Source organism: Falco cherrug, chromosome 5 (assembly GCF_023634085.1).
Source record: "Falco cherrug isolate bFalChe1 chromosome 5, bFalChe1.pri, whole genome shotgun sequence".
NCBI classification, from domain to species: Eukaryota; Metazoa; Chordata; class Aves; order Falconiformes; family Falconidae; genus Falco; species Falco cherrug.
In genome coordinates, this window is record NC_073701.1 from 25,905,511 (window position 1) to 25,928,348 (window position 22,838).

The following is a 22,838-nucleotide window of genomic DNA, read 5'->3' on the forward strand; positions in this document are numbered from 1 at the left end:
CCCTCCTGACGGGCAGGGACGGGGGCGGCCGGCGGGGAGCGGGCTGGGCGCCGCGGGGCACGGACGGTAGTTTGCGTCTCGTCCCGCAGAACCGGCGGTCGGGGGCCGGCGGGGCAGGCGCGCCTCGGGCCGGGCTGTGTGCCTCCGAAACATCCCCCGCCCCCCCCCGCCTTCAGCAGAAGTTGATTTACTGTCTTTTCCCCATCGGGTGTGCCCATCCAGGGAGATAGGACTGAATTTTTTTTTTTTTTTTTTGAAAGAGTAACTGCATTCAGGGTTGTGAGCTAACAGTGTTTCGGGTCCCCTGTGTTTAAGCTCTGTGGTGGAAGCCCAGGGCTTGCCTGTGATTTTGGCTTGAGCCTTTCAGGTGGGTATCGCAAGGCAGGTGGTGAGGAGCCGGTGCTCGGCCTTGTGTAAGAGGGACACCTGCAGTCTCATATTGTGGTTGAACTGACAAACCTGTTTATATAACTAAAAAAAAAATTGTTTTAAAGAGCTATAGGTCGCTCTTACTGCTTTGGGTTGAATTGTGTAGTTGAAAGAATTATGTAGCTTATTCCATCTGCAAAGGCAGATGGAAATGTGAGAAAAGAGGCAAGTACCCCATTGATACTTCTTTATCGACTTTCTTCGTGTGCTCGGGGAAATATGTTTCATATGCTCTTGGTATTGGTTGAAAACTAGAGGCATCAGGTAGAACATGAGGTTTCCCCCTTTTCCCCCTGAAGTGCTGGATATACTTCAGAAGCCCATAGGAATGCTGGAGGTTGTTTTCCTAGAAGTTGTTGCGAGGTTGACTCAACTCTTTCTAGGAGCTCTGTGGTAATGTTGGGCCTTTCCCCGCTCTTAACTAGCCTCCTGGGAGGACTTAAAATTAGAACAAAACAAACCCAGCGCATCGTGACTCCTGGTAAATGTTTTCTAGCTCTTGCATCTGAGAATGCTGAGAGTGAAACTTGTAACGCCAAAAGCTGGGCTCTTATCGCCCGGTTTCCTTGAACTAACCAGCCAGTGTCCCAAAACGCTTAGATAGGTGTTCCAGGCAGAGACAGCAGACTTGTTAATGATCAGTTTTATATTACTGTCCACAAAATTAAATCCTTTACTCTTGATAGCTGGCCAGTATAAAAGTTCCCCCAAGCCTTTCAAAGCAAAGCCGTTGCCATTGTGCTGAGGCAGTTCTGAAAATGTTTATTAGGAAATGGTTGGTGCTTTGCAGTTAAAAGGATGGAGCCCTCTTTGTAGTTCAAGCTTAAACGATATTTTTTCTCCAGGAAATACTATATTGTCTGATGTTTTCGCAGAGAAAAACCACAAACATTACAGCATGCTTCGTATCAAGTCTGTTACAGGGTGTTTCGGTTTTGTGCTTAATAGTAGATGAAACTTCCTCCAGCTCACTGTTCTGCCAAGTTTTTAGAACTTCTATTTTGTCATTGTGGTTCTGTTTTATACTTAAGAGCACAGATGCTTTTTCGATCCTCCCCCCTCCTACCGCTCTTCAACAAAAATAATTGTAGACCAGTAAAATACTTAGATCTACAGGAGGCTGTCCTTTAAACAATGGCTTTTAACAAGTAAGCAAGTTATTATGGCTTTATGTGTTTTCTGCAGGCAAACCTGTTGTGGTAGTAGAATATTTTTACATCTGTTTCTAAAAATTACACAAAACAATGTTTCCCAGTTCTTTTGTTTGCTTTTTTTTGGTGAGAAATAATGATCAGAAGGGGCCTGTTGTGTTTGCTTAGTCACTTCTGATGGAGTAGAGGTGTGATGGTTCACCTGGTCAAGTGAGGGTGTGTGCTCCTCTGGCAACCAGCAGTTCTTGCCAGGCCTTTTGCCCATAATGGACCAGCTGAGCTACTTAGCTACAACCTCCTGAGCCATCACTCGGGTCTGTTGATTTTTGTCTGTGGCTTGCAAACAGGGAAGTGTTTTCTTAAATTCTGTATGTGCAGAGCTTGCTCGATTTCGTTTGCTGTGACCATGAGCAATGTATTAGTGGGCTGGAGATTTGTGACTTTGTCACAGTGTTTGTGGTCTCTCCTGGTCCTAATCAAAGCAATAATAAACCTGTTAGTTTGATGTTGAACCTTTCTTCTCATTGATTAATAGTCAACAAGAGGGCACAGGAGGGAGATTGATACTCCCCACCCCCTAATTTAAAAGCATTGAGGAGGGAAGGCTGGAGACAGCAAACAAAGGGAGCTAAAGTCTAAGAAGGTGCTGTTCTGCTATCTTAATTCCTAGAGTACTTCATGCTTTGCGAAGCCTGACCATGAAAACTTGTGAGAAACAGTAGAGCCTGCTGATGATTCTTAAGAAGAGGAAAGAAAAATTAAAAAAAAAAAAAAAAAGACAAGGAAAAATGATGAAAACAGCATTGTGGTTACCATTAGGTGATTGCTGTTCTTAGCCTTCATGAATTGATACTGGTCACTAACAAAAGGAAGCTGTTCACAGCAAATTGGACTTCCGAGCCTGCCAGGAAACCTGATGTATTATGAGTAATCAGGAATGCAGGAAGGCTGTCCAGTGATATTGTTGGTACAGGCCATTGTTACTTTGGTAAAAGTTGCACTTGCAGCTTAATGACTATTGTCCATTCCAGGAGCAAAGGCCAGTAAGGAGCTCCTGCTGTTCCACAGGGTGCCACAGATCTGGCTGAAGGGACACACAAAGAAGATTGCCGAGGTATGTAATCTTACTTTCTTTTTAAAAAAAATTTTAAAAAATACGAAAGCTATTTTATTACCTATAGTCTGGCTCATCCTGAAGCACCACAAGTAGCATCAGTGCTCCCGAAGATGTAGAAATGGGGAAGAAAATGAGTTTGGGGGAAATGTGAACTTCTTAACCTGTCTTTGCCACTCAAAGTATTTCTAAGCTATACTTAACTAGTATTACATATTACAGCCTCAGTTTTTTGAAGGACTCTAGTGCTTTCCCATTGCTGACAGGGAATGGATGTTTGCTTTTTCACACATTTGATTGCTAGACACCACTAAGATCTTTTTGACTATTATTTGCGTTTCTGATAAATACGAGAGTTTTAAGTTTTCAACAGTTTTGAAAATGCAAAGGGCAGTAAAAGTATAAACCAAAAAAGCCTTAAGATTTTAAACTTGGAGGAGTTGAAAGGAAGATAATGTAATGAGTGGAATAATATAACTTACAGTGTACAGGAAACTTCACAATTCAGCAGAGAAGAAAGGCATTATCGCAGCTATACTTTTTTTTTTTTAACTCCTGTGATCTTGAAGCTAGTAATATGCCTTATTGCCAGTATAAACGGTCTCCATAAAATGCAAGTATGCCAAAGAGCTCTTCTAGTACGTGTTTGTGAAAGATTACTGTTACTCTCCATGACTGAAATTAAGTTGAAACATCTTAATTTGTACTTCAGCTAGTATTCCATACATAGATTGCAAACTTTTCTTCTGTTAGTAGTCATTAGGTGTTGAATGATTAGAGAGCAGTACTTTTTTAAAAGGACATAACTATAACTACTGGAGATGTAAGACAGTTCTTTGTGCCTTAAAACTTGGAAATTCTTCAGAGATTGAAGCACGTTTCATGGTTTCTCTGCATTTCACTGCTGTTTCCGTGAAGTGTGATAAGTAGAAATCTGCAGCTGTAGCATAGGGGTGTAAGTGTATTCTAAGAAACGGCATTCCAGCCAAGAAAAAAGCAACTTTGGACTCTGCTTCATTGTTAGCTGACCTCTTCCATCACAGTAATGCTCACAACTGGAAAAGCATGAGCTATAGTTGTATACTTACAGGTATATATTTTATATACATGAACTATACTACAGAGGCAGGGATTTTTCCATATAGAGGAGTCTGCTAGTTTATCTGTAGGCTTCTGAATAGAATATTAGGAGAATATTTTGTGTGATGAATTCATCACACGTTACTAATGTCTTTTCCCTGCAAATCTGCTTTGTGTTAAAAATTACTTTCTCGTGCTTATGGATATTAGTCAAAAGTGAACATATTTTTTTTTCCTGAGGAGTATAAGCAGTAAATACTTTGTTGATGCCATCAAACCATCAGATACAATCTTGCAAATTTCGTTTTGGTCTGAACAGTGACATCTCTTTTGCTGATGTTGGTATGTTGCTTGGTATTGTGGAAAACTAGAATTTTAAAACTCCTTGTGAAGCATGGCTCTTCCAAATAGGTAGAGTTCTTACAGAAAAATCTGGATTTGTTTTAAGCAGCATCTAAACTGAGCTCAAAGAGATTATTCTGAAAGATAAAAGTGAATTTGCTGTATCTAGCGCTCCTGATGGTTGATATGTGGCATAGTGTTTATTTGTATTATCTCATCCTGATGAGAAGAATGGCCTCTTTACTGCTGCCCTTCTGGCTGTGACTGCAATTCCCGTGACTTTTATGGCAGTGCTGCCTGGTGCGATTGTATAGCTATAAGACTGATCAGGTCCATTGCCAGTATGATGGAGTAATTTGTCCTTGGTTTTTTTATTTTTGTCCTATCTCTGAATAAGTCTTAAAATTTAATTATATGATTGTGATTTCTCAGCTGCAGAATTTCCAAGTTTTAAAGGTGCATTCAGAGACAGAAGCACATTTTGTGGTTTCTCTGCATTTTGCTGCTGTTTTCATGAAGTGTGATGAGAAGTAGAAACCTGCAGCTGTAGCCCTGCCTCAAATAGCCCCATTGAGACATAATTTCAGATTTGTAACATAAATATTGAAACTGCCACAACTCATGTATCAATGGAAATATGTGAGAAAGCAGCAGAAGAAATAGCGGACCAAGAGTTAAAAGAATTGCCTGCATTGGCAGTGCAGGGCTACTTTTTCCAGGACACTGTTTCCAGCAATAAAATTGAGGAATGTGTGGAATGTAAGGGTACATGGAAGGTGAGAGCATCTGCTGCTTTAAGGTTATCTGCTCAAGGACTGACCTCTTCAGTGCAAAAGAGACAGCAAGGGGGAAGGAATAAACCAAATGTTCAGGGATGCAAACCTGATGGGCAAAGAGTACTGGGGATAACAAGAAGCAAACCTCCTCAGCTGTGCTAATTGATAAGAATATGTGGGATATGAGTGTTTATTTCGGCAATGTTATCTGGTCCTGGACCTTGTCCAATTGGATTTTAGGGAAAAGAAGGAAGCAGTGAAGAAGGCTTAGAGAGACAAACCTGATTGACAAGGTTTGTTTCTTCTGTTTCCTTCACACTTGCCTGTTTCTTCTAATTGATGGACCACTGAGAAACTGCAGACAAACCTAGACTTCTAAACTAGTGAGAATGCAAACCTGGGAGTCACAGGTATGGGTGGGAGGAAGAGGATGGTGGAACTACACAGAGAGAGAACAGACAGAAGAGAGTATGAAAGGGGCTAGTTGTGTCTAAACTGTGACTGTCCAGGAGGTCTGTTGTTGTGATGGAGAGACGGGACGCAGTTTGATGCAAGCAAATGTCAATTTATTGTACAGAAGCACGAGTTTATATACATTTTCAGAAGCTGCGCGTTTTAAACAGATTGGTTCTTTAAGCTAAGCATTGCATACTAGGCAATCACCGATTGGTGGTTAACTACCATCAATTAACAGCAAGGTGTTACCTCTCCTTGGCGCCATCCCCCCCACTCCCCTATGCTCTCTCAGCATGACTCATCATGTTAATGTGTCTATTGACACTCCTTGTCCTCCCAGGGTTTGTGACCTACAAGCTCAAGCACATTCCCCTCAGCTAACTGATTCCTACGCATGGTCCTAATTTCCAGCCCGCTCCTGCAGTCTGTCTGACTGAGCCCTGTGCCTGACTCCTGCAGCCAGTCTGTCATCTTCAGTCCTTTCTTAACTATCTGTCTGCATAGTCTCACTCTGTCCTTGTGTGTATGTGCTGCAAGGACTAGGTGCCAGCTACTGAGGTGACCAATGTGAGCTGGTAACTGGGCCAGCAAGTGGAGTCAGACTGGAGGTGTAGTCATCCCTGGGCCATTGTGCCAGCAACTGGAGCAGGAGGGTGTCTGTGTCAGTAGCTGGAAAGACCATAGCTCCAGGGAGCATCTCCACAGGTTCCACAGACTTTGTCTGGAGTGCCAGCTACTGGGGGGACACATGAGTGGATTTGGTGCGAGCAACTGGGGTCACAGTGGGGTGTAGACACCTGTAGCCTGTGGTGCTAGCAATTGGAGTAAGTGGGGGCCTCATTGCAGGGTGAGTGGAGTGAGAAGGTGGGACTGTGGGTCACAGCCTGCATGCCCGATGCTGCCTGCTGGTGGGGGTGCATGGGACATATCTTCCCCAACTGGGTTTGTGGCATTTGCTTGTATAATTTGCTAGCGGATTTCAAATGGACTGATTGGTGGGTAGGAGGGTCTAGGTCCAGGCAGGGGCATCAGATGGGCAGAGGGCCCATGCTGGTGTTTAGGGGGATCTGTGAGTGTGGAGTGCTTATGAAACAAGTGTGTAAGTGCACGTGTCTGTTTGCTAGTGAGCATCAAGCTGGACCAGCCTGCAACTATGAGATCCTGTGAAGTGGGCAAGAGGGCCTGAGCTCTGTGCGGGGGTATAGAATGGGCAGAGGGGCTGTACTGAATTAAGAGATCTGTGGATGTGTGTGTGCCTGTGACTGTAGAGGGTGGGGATGTGTGGATTTTAGAGAGATTCAGTCCTGATCAACCAAAGAGGAGGAAAGAGACTTGTCTGTCTATACTTCTGTTTTATGTGAGTCATACATGTAGATGCTGTTGAAGGCAGCACCTGGTCTGTGGCTGTTTGTGTCAGTGTCCTACGTGGGTCTCTGGCTTGCATGCCCAGCTTTGCTACTTGTTGAACCTGCAAACAGGAAAGCAGCAGCAGCTGTGTTAAAGGGCCTACAACGGAGACATCTGGGTCTCCAGACTGGGCTCCAGGAGCCTCTGGGCAAGAGGAACCATCAAGCCACAGAGTTTCTGGAGGTGGTCACTTAAGGCATCCCTTAACAAGTACTGGGGCTATGCTAATGACATAATTTTGAAGAGGATAATTTTGATCATTTTTGTTTTAATGACTGTCATTTGAACCAAAAAATCTTCGTCCTGTTACTTTATCTGTTCTGAAATGGTCCTGTTTGTTCTGAGTGCTCTTCCTGCTGTGGTAGATTTGGGCCCTGAGGACTCGGAGAACGAAGTGTGATCATTTACAAAAAATAATCCCCAAACAAGCAAAAAGAACCCACTAACAAACTGCCTCAGAAATACTGCTGGATCATACTGAATAAAATCACATAAAATATCCTGGCAGTTCAAAGAGACAATGCTAAGAACACAGGAAGGCTGGGAGAAGAGCCGGATTCAACATGAAGTTCATGGATGTAAAACTAAAATAGGCCCATCCAATAATCACTTTGTAATGCGTATCTGTAGCAGCAGATGGCATTAGGACAACAAAGGTGTTATAAATTGAGACCACAATGGATCATAATCCAATTAAAATTTTATTAATTATAGCAAGTAGAATATGAGCAAAGACAGCGCTGGACGGCAGGGGAGTCTGCGCTCCGCCAACTGCCGTCCTGAGCAGTTCAAACAGTCCCTTTTTATACATCTTTACTTCCGTGTTCATGAAGTAGTGGAGGTACTCTGCGCATGCTTCAGTTGTTGTTAGGGGGTCGTTTTCTGCCTCCTGGTGGTCGTTGAGGCCGAAGTAAGAAGTCTTCCTCCTTTGTCCCATAGTTGACCCCTCACTCATATGTCCTTATATGGGGTTGTTTGTCCTGTTTCTGTCGGTTCCTGGACATCTGGCGGTTATCTTATCTTGCACAAGCGGTATCTGGTTTAGTTTGTGTAAGCGATTGCGGTTATCCTATCTTACACAAGGGGTGTCTGGTGGCTGTTTGCATAAGCGATTTCCTATCTTTTGTTGCCTAACCTTTACATTGGGCTTAACATAAATCTTAATAAACAATACCCTAGTCCATAGTTTCTTACAAAGGTGAAGTGGAAGTGAAAGTGGAAAATACACTGTTGGAAGTAGTGGAATGGGAATCTGCAGAGAGAAGTGACTAGTCTCTAGATCAGGGGTCCTCAAACTACGGCCCGCGGGCGGGATACGGCCCCCCAGGGTCCTCAATCCGGCCCCCGGTATTTACAGACCCCCCCCCGCCGGGGGTTGGGGGGAAACCAAGCAGCCGCAGATGACTGCCTGCCACTGCATCCGCGCGCCGGCCCCCTGGTTAAAAAGTTTGAGGACCCCTGCTCTAGATGCTTACAGTTACTCTAACCACCCTGTGATTGACTGTCAATCTGAGATATAAGTAATTTCTGACAGATTTTCTCTTGCATAACTGCTGAGAATCCTCGTGGCAAGAAAACTTTTGTCTGCTTGTTCTTCTGTGATATCTAAAATACAGTTATAAACTGAGGAAAATGAGAATTCATGGTGTATATGTACTCTTTGGGCATGTTTGGTTGATTTAGGCCATCTTGTACCACAGGTGCAGGTCTGCCAAGCTTCTCTAATCTTTCTATGATGTCAGACATGCTGAATTAATTTTAAATGCTTTTGTTTAATTGAGACTGACTGCTAGAAGTGCAGAAGCAGAAACAGGGGAGCAAAGGTGTGCTGGCCTGCAGCTGAACTTTTGTCCTTTCAGTTCTTGGAAGTTTGTATTTGCTGAACTCCATATCCTGGAGAGATGGGAAACAACCGAGATCGGAGTGACTGGCATTGAAACAGAGTTTTGGTCCAATTAAAGGAAGCTTTTAATAATGAATAAGAATATTTTATAACTATTATGAGTGCCTCAGTTACACTTGTTGCAGAAGAGGTTTACACCACTTAAAGAACCACCATCTAAGTAGCAGCAAAAATGGGTTTGTTTGAAGTAAGATGTTGTAAAGGTGAGGCACAAGGAAGTCCAGTGGCAAGGTTCAATCTATTACTTACTGTACGGAGGGTATAATAATAATTCAAAAATAGCAATACAAAATCTTAGTGCCCTATGATACAAGGTTATGCAAAACATTGGTCACATACCAAAGAAGTTGGTAAGGGGTCTCTCAGCCTTGAGGAGTAACCTTGAGAGGCTGCCCAAACTCAAGGGGAGATCACTGCTGTGCAGCCAGTTGCTTAGCAGGGAGAGCTCAAAAAGGTTTTCAATCTGTCATATTTATGGAATAAAACGGTTGGCTCATAGTCAAATTACATGTGATGGAGAGGGTAGGCATGAGATTATTTGTACCCACAACTTCATTTGTTCCTTGACAAATTAGTCTTGGAAGAACCACCTGCTATTCATGTGTTAATCGTATGATCAGCGTTCCCATTTCCCAGCTCATGCATCAAAGCTCACCATGTCATCCTGCTCCTGTGTGGGTTTTCAAAGAACAGGTTGAAACTAGAGAAGTTCTTGACCTGGTCATGACCTAGGCTTTTGCTTCCTTGGGAGCCTGAACCAAACTATTTGCTAGTTTGGTCCAGAAGTCAAGTGTATCCATCACACTCCACCCTGTGACTACAGTCAATCAAACTTTATTGACTCAGAGTGGTGGTATGGTTACTTCTTGCCTCTGCACCATAAATACGCAGTGTATTGCAGATCAGCGGTAAGGCTACAGTTGAGTTGCTTAATGCTGATTATATACCATCACACATACAGAATCAGTTGATTACATATGTTTTACATGTTGGATTAACAGGATTTGTTTCCTTATTCACCCAGCTTTGATAGACAGAATGATTATAAGCAATAAACACAAGTCAAAACTAATAAAACTGCAACTGGATGTAACATCAAATTCAAAGCTTTAGTTACTGTTGATCATTCAAGATCATGAATACACACAGCTGTTGCCGACATAGACAAGTACTGTCTCAGCTTGTTTGTCAGAGTGTACTGAAAAATGTCATACTCCCTCAGGGGAATTCCTTTCACGTGAGCCCCATCCTACATCAGGGATGCAAGCTTCAATATCTATCTATTGTCATCCTTTATTTCTCTGCCAGGCCTGTTGTTGATCCATAGGATGGATCACAGATCCATCTTGGTGTAAAACCAGAGATGGTAGGGTAGATTTGTTTAGTAACATCTCCTATAGTCAATACACAGGCAACAGCTAAGTTTGCATTTGCATTGTATGGAAGTTTACTGAGAGCTGCTGGGCTTGCAGGTGTCATTTGGTGTCAGTGGCGTTGTTCTGGACAACTTCTATGCATTTGAGCAGCTGGGATTCTGCTGTCACCTTGTCTTAAAATTCTGGCTACTGCAGCTGAAGTGCTTGGTAGGGCTTGAAGGCAGCTCTGAGCTGAGGAAAACCCCAGAAGATTAAGTAATAACGTGCAGTCACTGTGTTTTGGACATTCCCATAAAGGTAAAGTGTTTGTGGTCAACCACTGTCCTAGTCCCAATTTAAGTAATAACTATAAGGGAAAGTGGAAGATTCTCCAGTGAGGGGGTCATTGTGTTTAGTTTATTGGTTAAGGCTTCTGCACCCGTACTGTTGAGCACTCCAAATAGTTTGTAAGGCTTCCGTATGTTCTGCTGAGGTAGCTTACAGCTGTGGAGCCAGGCTAGCTATCCTTCCGAAGCGGTAGACAAGAAGGGGGGGCATACTGAGTCTAGACACATTGGTTAGCAGTGTTAACTCTGCCTGTTTAAGGACCAGTTAGGATCCAAAAGTAGCTGTTGCACATGATTTTTTCTAAATCACCTAAGTACCTGTTTGTCCAGAGGAGGGCCACGAAGAGTTCAGGGGGCTGGAACACGTCCCCTTTGAGGATGTGTTGAGAGAATTTGGGTGGTTTAGCCTAGAGAAGAGAAGGAGACCTCGTAACAGCCTTCTAGTGTTTAAAGGGAGCCTACAGGAAAGACAGGGAGGGACCCTGTCTTGGGGAATGTAGTGATAGGATGAGGGATAGCAATTTTAAACTGAAAGAAGGTAGATTTAGATTAGATATTAGGAAGAAATTATTTACTGTGCAGGTGGTGAGACACTGGAACAGGGTGCCTAGAGGAGTTGTGGATGCCCCATTGCTGGAAGTGTTCATGGTCAGAATGGATGGGGCACTGAGCCACCTGGTCTAGTAAAAGGTGTCCCTGCCCATGGCAGGGGGGTTGGAACTAGACAATTTTTAAGGTCCCTTCAACCCAAACATTTGATTCTAATCAATGCTTTGGTAACAATGGGAGATTGAGTTGAGAGTTAGTCAGGAAGAGCAGTTGGAGGCTTGGCTGCGATAAACTTGGGAAGGGGAGTACCAAGTGGGACTCAGACAAGAGAATACTATTAAACTTAACCTAAAGGCAGACAATGTCAACAGGGTGAGAAGATATAAGGGACATGCGACAAAAGGGTTGGTACAGGCGCATGTGTCCTGTTTTTTGTGGGTAAAGCCTGTGGGTTTTATCTTTTTGCAGTTCTCTGTGGAAAGGGGGAAGTGAGCAAGCAGGAGTGGTTAAACCATGACAGTCCTTTTTGGTGCCCAGTGTGGGACAAAGAAGAGTTGAGATAATGACAGATCTGACCAGAGCATGTTAAACCCAACTTTTTTATAAGCATTCATTGTATTAGTTTAATAATGACTGTTCCTAATATTGATTTATTTGTGCTGAGTTGTTGCGCTTGTTCTTACGTTACGTATGTGTTCTCTGTTGTGGTGTTTGTCACCTCGGGGGGCTGGGCTAAGGTTATTTTGTAATACTGGCTTATAATATGATAGAATTGCTGGTTGTGAAACTAGTATTTGTACTCAGCCCTGCAGTCACATCTGCCAGGAGCCATCTATTGGAAACTATTAATAATTACACCTTTTACCTTTGTCTCCTCAGAGAGCCAGCCTCTGGAGGAGACATCTTCCCCTTCTCCTCCAGGCTAATTACGGTAGCATCTGAGAATTTTCAACAACTTGAATATCCTTGGGATGTTGAAACCAGCGTGGTCCTATTGCTAGAAACCATGAATCTAGTTCTGGTCATCTTTAGGGTTAAGCTATTTGTGGCTACTCCAGTGCCAGTGACAGGTACTGCAGCTACTCCAGCCTCGGTGGTGAGTGATGCAATTGATACAGAGGACCAGCCTGTGCTGGTATCAAACACTTCTATACACAACAAGAAATGGGTTTGAAAGACAGCTCATTTAGTAAAGGAGGATGAAATAGAGCTACCACAAGAACAGGAGGAGGAGGCAAAACAAGAGGTAACGACTTGATCCCTGTCCCTGTGGGATATGCAAAAAGATTTCGGCTGTCGTCCAGGTGAGCGCATTATCACGTAACTGCTCCAGTGCTGGAATAATGGGGCTGATAGTTTGGAATTAGAGTAGGAAAGCTAAGCAACTGGGATCACTTACTAGGAAAGAGGGTATTGACGAGGCAATTGGAAGAGGGACACAAGTCCTGAGCCTCTGGAGGCGACTCCTGTCAAGTGTGTAGGAAAGGTATCCCTTCAAGGAAGACACTATGTGTTGCCCAGGCAAGTGGACTGCAACAGATGAGAGGTATCCAGTATCTGAGGGAATTAGCTGGCTAGAGATGATTTATTGAGACCTGAACAACACACAGTCCCCCACAGATCCAGACGAAGTCTGATGGACTTGACCCGTGTGGTGGAAATGTCTACAGAGTGCACCATCGTTGTATGCCAGTTCCTTGGCAGTAATGAGCTGGAGAGATGAAGTGGTGCCAGCAGTGGATGAAGTGGATTGCCAGCTCTGGGAATATGAAGAAAATCTCTCTTCCTCACTCAAGCTGTGGAGAAACTGGTTGAGCAATTTGATGAGTATAGATCCTACTCCCCATGTGTACCGACCCGGATCTCGGCTATTAACAGCAAGCGTCCGTATGCTCAAGAGGAAGGATATAGAAGGTACACACCACAGGATACCCTGTGGTTTTACCTACAGGACCACAGAGAGGACATAAGGAAGTGGGATGGAAAAGCTGCCTTGACCTTAGAGGCATGAGTATGTGAATTCAAAGGAAAAACAATCACAAATGGGGATTCTTCCAGGAAAATTGCTACTCCAATTTCCAGTGGGTAGTTCCCCAGACGGAGTGAAAGGGCTGGTCTTACTCCTGATCGTATGGAAAGCAATTCTAATCTGTTCTTACAAGAAGTGGAGGATCCTATGACTAGGGCTAGAGAGGCTCTTCCTCCAGCCAGGTGGAGGAGAGAGAAACTGGGTTTTGGACTGTGTGGGTCTGTTGGTCTGGCATGTTAGGATTATAAGGCTCTAGTAGACACTAATGCACAGTGTACCCTAATGCCATCAAGCTATAAAGGGGCAGAACCCATTTATATTTCTGGAGTGACAGGGGGATCCCAACATCTAACTGTATTGGAGGCTGCAGTAAGCTTAATTTACGGGTATGAGTGGCGAAAGCACCCCATGGTGACTGGCCTAGAAGCTCTGTGCATCCTTGGCATAGACTATCTCAGGAGAGGGTATTTCAAGGACCAAAAGGGGTACCAGTGGGCTTTTGGTACAGCTGCTGTGGAGGTGGAGGAACTTAAACAGATGCCTACCTTGCCCAGTCTCTTGGAGGACCCTTCTGTTGTAGGTTTGCTGTGCGTTGAAGAATAACAGATGCCAATCACTACCACAACAGTGCAGTGGTGGCAATGTCACACCAACTGAGACTCTTTGATTCCCATCCGTAAGTTGATCTGTCAACTGGAGAGTCAAGGAGTGATCAGCAGGATTCACTCATCCTTTAATAGACCTATATGGCTAGTATGAAAGTTGAATGGAGACTTAACAGTAGACTATCATGGCCTGAATAAAGTCGTGCTGCCACACTGGCTAGGCTACGACTTTGATATGAACTGGAGTTAAAGACAGCCAAGTGGTATGCCACAATTGATATCACTAATGCATTTTTCTCAATCCCTTTGACAGCAAAGTACAGGTTGCTTTTACTTGGACGGTCATCCAGTACACCTGGAATTGACTGCTGGGGGAGTGAAAACACAGCCCTGTCATCTGCTATGGACTGATCTGTACTGCACTGGGGCAGAGTGAAGCTCCAGAACACCTGCAATACATTGATGATACCATCATGTGGGGCAATACAGGAGAAGTTTTGGAGAAAGGAAAAAAATTGTCCAAATCCTTCTGAAAGCTGGGTTTGCCATAAAACAAGGTAAGGTCAAGGGACCTGCACAGGAGATCCAATTAAGAATAGAATGGCAAGATGGATATTGTCAAATCGCAATGGATGTGATCAATAAAATAACAACCATGTCTCCGCCAACTGGTAAGGAAGAAACAAGCTTTCTTAGGTGTTGTAGAATGCACATTCTTTCTTAGGTTTTTGGAGAATGCACATTCCAAATTACTGTCTGATTGTAAGCCCTCTTTATCAAGTGACCTGGAAGAAGAATGATTTCAAATGGGACCCTGAGCAACGACAAGCATTTGAACAAATTAAACAGGAACCAATTCAAGCAAGCAGTAGCCCATGGGCCAGTCTGAGCAAGGCAAGATGTAATGTGCTCTACACTGCAGCCAGGGAGAATGGCCCTGCCTGGAGCCTCTGGCAGAAAACATTGAGGGAGACTCAAGGTCAGCCCTGAGGCTTTTGGAGTTGGGGATACAGAGGATGTGAGACCCGCTATATGCCAACTGAAAGAGATACTGGCAGCTTATGTAGTGGTTTGAGCTGCTTTGGAAGTGATTGGTACTGAAGTGCAGTTTCTTCTGGCACCCTGGCTGCTGGTGCTGGCCTGGATGTTTGAAGGGAGGGTCTGATCTACACTGTGCAACTGATGCTACATAGAGTAAGCGGGTTGCACTGATCACGCATCAAGCTTGAATAGGAAACTGCAGTTGTCCAGGAATCTTGGAAGTGCTCGTAGACTGGCCAGAAGGCAAAGAACTCAGAATGTCACTGGAGGAGGAGGTGATATGCTGAAAAGGCACCACTGTATAATAAATTACCAGAAAGTGAGAAGCAATATGCCCTGTTTTCTGATGGGTCCTGTCATATTGTAGGAAAGCATTGAAGGTGGAAGGTGGCTGTACAGAGTCCCCTACAACAAGTTGCAGAAACTGCTGAAGAAGGTGAATCACCTCAGTTTGCAGAGGTGAAAGCCGTCCAGCTGGCTTTAGACATTGCTGAATGAGAAAAATGGTCAATACTTTTATCTCTATACCAACTTAGAGATGGTGGCAAATGCCCTGTGGGGGTGGTTGTAGCAACTGGCAGCCCAGAGGTAAACCCATCTGGGCTGCTGTACAGTGGCAAGATACTGCTACCTGGTTGTGAAGATAAGTCATGTAGATGCTCATGTACAGAGTTGGGCTACTGAAGAACATCAAAACAACTGTCGGGTGGATCAGGCTGCTAAGGTTGGAGTGGCTCAGGTAGATCTGGACTGGGACCATAAAGGTGAATTACTCATAGATTGCTGGGCCCATGACACTTCAGGCCATCAAGGGAGAGGTGCGGCATATAGATGGGCTTGTGATTGAGGGGTGGAAGTAGCAATGGATGCTATCACACAGAGTATCTGTGAATGTAAAACAAGCGCTGCAGTTAAGCAGGCCAAGCAGTTAAAGCCTTTTTGGTACGGAGGATGATAGCTGAAGTATAAACATGGGGAGGCCTGGCAGACTGATTATATCGCACTCGCACAAGCCTGCCAAGGCAAGTGCTACGTGCTTGCAGTGGTGGAAGCAACCGCTGGATGGCTGGAAACAGACAGTGTCCCATGCCACTGTCCACAACATGGGCCTTGAAAAGGCAAATCTTACTTGGATGCTGCACCCCAGAAAGAATAGACATGGATAATGGGGCTCATTTGCAAAACAACCTTATAGACACCTGGGCTAAAGAACACGGTACTGAATGCCCCTATCACGTACCAGCCTCCAGGAAAACTGAATGATGCTATGGACCGTTAAAGGCTACACTGAGGGCAGTGGGTGGTAGGACCTTCAGACATGGGGCTACACATTAGCAAAAGCCACCTGGTTAGTCAGCATTTGAGGATCTGTCAATTGGGCTGGCCCTGCTTAATCAAAACTTTTACATACTATAGAAAGGGATAAAGTTCCTGTAGTGCATATAAAAAATACGCCAGGGGAAACGGCCTGGGTTATTCCTGCCTCAGGCAAAGGCAAACCCATTTGTGGGATTGCTTTTGCTCAAGGGCCTGGATGTACCTGGTGGGTAATGTGGGAGGATGGGGAATTATGATGTGTGCCTTGAGGGGATTTGATTTTGAGTGAGAAGAGCCAATGAATTAAATTGTATGATGTTAACTGCTTTATAATATGGTATATCATAATTTCTATGGTGCTATATGTCATATCAAGAATATTACAGTAAAAGTCACTCAGATTAATGAAGCATGAACTTCAGTGAAACCAGAGCAGCACAGCAGTGATATAATTGGAATTGACTTCAGCATGCAACAGTCCAACATCATGCACCATCTTTCCTGCTCTGAAAGATTTAGGATGGATGGAGCCTGAAGTTAGGGACTAAATTAACTCAATGGACTTTTGTAGGGATTGCCCCATAGACTAAGGGGATTGTACGTGTGTATATATCAATAGACAGGGAAGGTGGTGGGGGTTAACTGGGATGTACTGGAAAGTGTGAGGCCTGGGCATGGCAAATGGTATAGAATAAGGGGTGGATGCTGTCCTGGTTTAGGCTGGGATAGAGTTATTTTTCTTCCTAGTAGCTGGTACAGTGCTGTGCTTTGGATTTAGTATGAGAATAATGTTGATACCATACTGCAGAGCAGTGGTCCTCAAACTATGGCCCCCCAGGGTCCTCAATCTGGCCCCTGGTATTTACAGAACTGTGCCCCCGCCCCCCAGCCAGGGGGTGGGGAGGGGGAACCAAGCAGCCGCAGATGACTGCCTGCCACTTCATTCGCATGCAGGCCCCCTGGTTAAAAAGTTTGAGGACCCCTGCTGCAGAAGAATGCAGCAGTGGGTTGATTAGCATTGATAATATGCAGCTGTGGCCTTGCTTTGGAGGCAGTGGGTTGATGGACGTGGATGATGTGCAGGTGTAGCTCGTTCCTGCTAAGTGGTTAAATAGCCCTGAGGATGGTGGGAGAGGTGGCTGGATGGAGGAGGAGCAGTGTGGTCTGGCCTCTGGAGGGAGGAGAAACAGCATGGACAGTAGAATCTGACTGATGGTAAAAGCCTTGGTGCAGCCTGATAGCTTGCTTGTGCTGTGACACCACACTGACATTTTAGTTGTTGCTGAGTAGTGCTTACTGCTTACCCTAAGTCAAGGACTTTTCAGTTTCCCATGCTTTGCCAGTGAGCCAGTGCACAAGAAGCTGGGAGGTAGCATGGCCAGAGCAACTGATCTGAACTAACCAAAGGGGTATTTCCTACCATTTGTGCTTAGTATATACACTGTGGGGAGTTGACTGGGGTGGGGATCACTGCTCAGGGACTGGCTGGGCATCAGTCGGTGGGTGGTGAGCAATTGTATTATGCATGGCTTGTTTTTCATGGGTTTTATTCCTCTCGCTCTTGTTTTTGTTATCTCCCTTTTCATTACTGTTATTATTTAACTTACTAAATCAGTCTTATCTCAACCCATGGGTTTTACCTTTTTCAGATTCTCCTCCCCGTCCTGCTGTGGTGGTGGGGGCAGAAGTGAGTGAGCAGCTGCATGGTGCTTAGTTGCTGGTTGGGTTAAACCATGACAACACCAGTTCTTGTGACACTTTGTGCCATGTCTGAGGGAAGATGTATTTCATAGTGTGCTGCAGCCCTGACTAAAGCTTTAGCAGCAGGATGACCCCAACACTTGTGCAACCAGAGAGCTACTATGGTGGTTCTGTGGTTCAGGTTGGAGGCTTGGGTTGAAGATTCTGCAGTTTCATCTGTTACTGTTGAACTGTGACTGGCTTTATCGTAGGTGTCAGTGTTTGCTACCACTGCTACCCTTCTCATCACAGCAGTGACACCTGCTTGGGCATTTCATATGGCCTTGGCTATGGGACAAACAGAGTAGGAATGTGGCTGACAGCCAAAGCACGAGTGGGTGTAGTCCTGTATTTCTTCAGATGTGTGACTTGGCCTGCTAAGAGGCCTGGGGAATAAAAAATTGTCTGGTTGGACTGTCCTGCCTTTATTGAGTCATGGAAGCATGATCTGGATTTGCTGCCCAGGCGTTGCATCCAACTTCTCCCTTCTGTGCTGCTTCTTTTTTTTGGTGTGATCAAAACCACTGTATAATACAATACTAACCCCTCATTTCCACCCCTTCATTATGTGATTCAGTGGGGAAAAGCATTCTTGTTGTGTCCTGTTTGTGCAATGCCAGGACTGATATCTGTGCCACACGTGCCCCCTGAGGGTATTGAGTGCAGAGAGGAGTTTGTTGTGGAGTCTCTTTATATTGTCCCTTTTAAATGGAAATACTCTGTTCTTTTTAGAAAATGTGAAATCTCAAATGACTGAAACAGAAAAAGCAGAGGTCTGGAAGGAGAGTTTGTAGGGCTAAAACTGGGTGTTGCCCTGAGAATTGGGTTCTCTCCTGGTTGTGCTACAGAGTTCTGGTGGGAAGATGGGAAAGTGATGCAACTAAAGGCATTACAGATGTTAATAGTCTTGTATGTTTTGTGCAGAGCTCCAGCTTGGCCCTGGGCAGTCCGCTGACCCACAGAAAGTTAGATCCAAAGCAACAAGGGTTAAGCAGGAAGGTTTGCCCAGCTGTGCCTGAGGGTGAGTGGATAGGAGTCTTTGGCAATAAAGAAAAGAAAAGGGGCTGGATGGGCAGTCAGGCTCAAGTGCTTCTGAATCAATTGGACCCCCTGCTGTGGCAACTCGGGGATCCCAGCACCTGTGATGGGCATGGGCTGGGGATGCATCATGGTGCAGTTTCCCCTTCCAGGCATGGTACCCCAGTCTCCTTCAAGGGACAAGTGCCTGGAGTGAACTAGGAAGAGCTGCTGGCTGCTCACGTCCCTGCCCTGGGTGTCCTGCCCAAGGTAATGGCTGTCTGGTGTGTCTCTCTTGTTCCTAGGAGAAGCAGCCATCTCCCACTCCCTGACTCAGCTCCAGGACTCACAGCACCCCTGGTTTTGTGCCAGTGCTGCCCCAAACACCGCTTCCGAGTTAAGGGTCCCTTTCTGTTAATACATGTAAACCTGAAAAGGCTCCATAAGAATCAATGTAAATAAATAGCAGAAGGAAGGAAGGGGAGCCGGCAGGACTAAATCGCACACCAGGGACCCTGACTCCACTCACCACAAACTTAAGGACAGGTATAAATTCTCCTCACTTTACTCATGTGAAAAAGGAAAGCTGGCTTACTCTCGTTCTCTCTCACTTTCTTTCTCTCTTCACTGCAAGCTCAGACACTTCTGTCATTAGTCGCTCCTTGTTGCTCTAAATTTCTTTAGATTGGAATTGGATAATTGCCCAGGTTCTGGGAGACCCATTTGTCAAAGGAACCTCTGTGGATATAGCCCCTATTTGGTGGTGTGTTAGTAGTTACTGACTCTCAGATTCAATGGGCTGATTGAAGATATGATTCTTCAGTAGTATGATTCCTGATGTATTGCCAACTATTTTTAAGGAGCTCTGTAACAAACTGTTTATGCTTGTACATTCACGTTCCTGTATTTTATTTTCTGATAAATAAGACCCTGAGTTTTGCTGTCATGATTTGTGTGTCTCACTGGGAATTTGGACGTTAAGCCTGTATGCTTGCTACCCAGGACCTTGGAGATCCCAAACGTAGGCACCAGTGAGGAGATGATCCCGACCAAGTAGTGCCCTGGGCTTGTGTGGCAACAGCAAAATGACACCACTAAGCAGTGACTGCAGAAAGCACTGAGGAGAGTGATGTATGAACTGCTGCCTGGGAGCCCTGATGGGAGCACTCCTGAGGAGTGGCTGGCCCATGCCTTGGTGATCCTCCCTGTTACTTGGGATGCCAGGTGAGGGCACTTTCCTGGGAACTGAGTGATGCCTATTAGGCAGATTGTAAGGAATTTGGAATAGAAACAGGATAGTCCTCACTTGCAGGGTGGTGTAATTGTTACCTATTTAACAAGTGCCTTATCCCAATAAACCTCACTCTGTGCCTTGAAACTATTCCTTCAAGGGGTTCATAGCAGCAGAGGCTCTGACTACAACAGCACAATTTGAACTAATTTCTCCACACCAGTTTATTTTTGCACTCTTTGAGTGTATGAATGGCTCTTAGTCACATGCACGAGCACTACATGTAGGGGTGTATATATAGTAGTGAGAGATCGCTTTTTAATGCTGTTGTACTGGGTGTTCAGGCTAACAGTTTACATTGAAGATCCTCTCAGTTAAGATGTTCATTCTTAGTTTGTGTTCCTACGTTTTTACATGTATATATAAATAAACTTTTATGTCAAGTTTGATTTAAGAAAAAAGAAGTGGGAGCTCAAAATGCAGTTTTAACTTAAGTTCCCACATATAAGTGAAATGCATAGCATCAGTATCAGCAAAGCATGTTGGCTTGAATGTGATGCCAATGTGCAGTTACCTCTGGGCTCAAGCCAGATCTTATTTGGCCAGCTAAAAATACATAGCAAGATTAGGTCAGTCTGTACTTGGCCGAAGAGACAAGACTTAACACCTAAATGGAAATAATTGGTATGTTTATTAATTAACCCTTACATACAAGTCGTCATCTTGCAAACCTGAGGCAGACAAACTACTTTTATTCGCATTGCTTTCTATACCGTGCATTACTTCCTGACTGTTTATATCCCTGATTAATTTATGTATACTTGTGTGCTGTGGGGATATTGTAGGACAGCCTCTGTGCTGTCTGCATTCTCCACCTGATTATCCCAGGACAGCCATGGCACTGGAGCACAAGGATCAATTTGTAGCAGTTGATACCTTTAATGCCTTCAGCATGCTGAATTTCATCATGTTGTGATGGGACTAGCTGATTGATTAGTGTGGAAGTGGATATGCCAGGAAAAAAGATGAGCCTGTGATTCAAGAATCTGTTACCTGAAACTAATAAAACAGTAGTTCTAAATAAGGCATATTGGCTGTGAGTTTTACATGCTCTTTGCAGCCCTGTACTGAGTGTGGCTGGGATGGAGTTAATTTTCTTCACAGCAGCTGTGTGGTGCTGAATTTTGGATCTGTGGCTAAAACAGTGCTGGTAACTCACCAGTGTTTTGGTGACTGCTGAGCAGTGCGTGCACAGCACTGTTATCCCAAATCAGGGTTCTTCAAGCTGATCCACGTGCAGAGTCAAGATACTAGTTAATTGCATGTCTGCACAGAGCTGGGTACTCAGTGGTAAGTAAACAAAGCTAGCACACCTCTTAAAGCATATAAATTGTCTTACCATGTGTTGAACAATTGTTTACAATTGCATTTAGTCACACTGTTATAAAAATGAACTAGAGTCAATTTGCAGTTTGAACGGTTAATTTATTGAGATTAGCAAGCAAAGCAGTGCTGGGCGGCCGGGGAGTCAGCACTCCACCAACAGCTCACAATTTGCAGGTTTGCAGCATTCCTTTTTATACGTTCTTCTTTTGATTTCCGAGAAATCCCCTCCTTACTCCATTTCCTGGGTTTTGCATAAGCTTCAGTCTATTGCGCATGCTCTTGTCTGTTACTAGGCGTCATTTGTCCTCCTTTGGTGATCTTGGGATGCGGAGAATATATGTGGCTGATTCTTGTACAATCGCATATCCTGTTTGATTTCTTTGTCCTTATTTGGCATACCTGCAAAACCCACTGTACACACTTTCGTGAACAGCTTTGCAATCTTTACAACTGCAGTTTTCCACTTGATTGTGCAAACATGAATTACAACCGTGCTTTCCTTCATTTCAGTACAGACAACCATTACAACACTTAATTCTCATTGGTTCTTACAAGCCCCCTCTCCCATTTAAAGGTGCATGTTCTGTGTGTGGGGGTGTGTGCTTTGTTAGTAGGGGGCTTGCTTTGCTCGAGGGGGGATCTTCTAGTATGCTAGTTAGGATAGTTCGAGTATAGGTCAAGTAATTTTCTGTTTGGTCTCATTAACCATTTTGTTCTCCTTGAGCTGATCTTATTATTTCTTTGTGGGAGAGGAGGATGGAGAATGTCTGATCATTACTGATGGGAGATAAGAGAGATCTATGAGAGGACAGAGAATGTCTGAAGAGAGATGTATGAGAGGAGGATGGAGAATGTCTGATTTGACAGGAGATAGAGAACAGCTGGGTATTATGAAGGAAAGTAAGAAAGATAAACATGGTTATCTAGCCAAAAAGTGTTTGCATGCTTGTAATAATATATAGCTATGTAACTGCATAAACAGTTTCTGCCCTGAGCCTGGTGGTACCTGCAGCTGGAATTTATATCCAGACTGAGATATATTAATATGACCTCTGCACAATAGTGTCTCTGGTTGAACCACAACCGGAGTCTATGCCTTCATACGCCACATCTCTTAGCTTGACTTATTTATGGTGTCTATGCCTTCCCTCAAGGCCATATCTTATTAACTGTTTATAAGGGTTGATTAACATCCTCAGTTTTTTTCAAATTTTTTTCATTATAAATATTTACATATTTATTTTTAAGATAAATAATTATTGTATCAAAATCTTCCTTTGAGACTGTATAAAGGAAGAATTTATCTTTTTCCCGTATATTAAGTCTCGCCTTTTCATTAGTTGGTCCACCCAAGATCAAACAACGTCCCTCATGTGAGTACATATGTATTAATTCAATGTACAAACATTAGAACTCCTACAGTCACAATGCATATCACCACCTTTATCGGTGAACCTAAATCTGGTACCCAAGAGGTCAGCCATTTCCATGTTTCAGCAAAGACAATAGAAGTGTCATCCTTTTGCATCTCATGTAAAATTTTAGTTTGTTTCCAAATATTGT

At 44.1% G+C, this 22,838-nt stretch overlaps 1 protein-coding gene across 4 annotated transcripts in view; it reads left to right on the forward strand.

Annotated features, from left to right (window-relative positions):
• RESF1 (retroelement silencing factor 1) overlaps nt 1-22,838 on the forward strand; it is a 39,357-nt gene that overhangs the window by 633 nt on the left and 15,886 nt on the right. For 2 of the 4 annotated variants that reach the window (XM_055710789.1, XM_055710787.1), the window contains exon 2: nt 2,612-2,694. The gene's annotated coding sequence lies outside the window, so the exon portion shown is untranslated. Of the gene's footprint in view, nt 1-2,611; nt 2,695-13,856; nt 14,101-18,565; nt 19,883-22,838 lie in introns of those variants that run through there. The other 2 variants (XM_055710788.1, XM_027807706.2) reach the window with 2 other exon arrangements.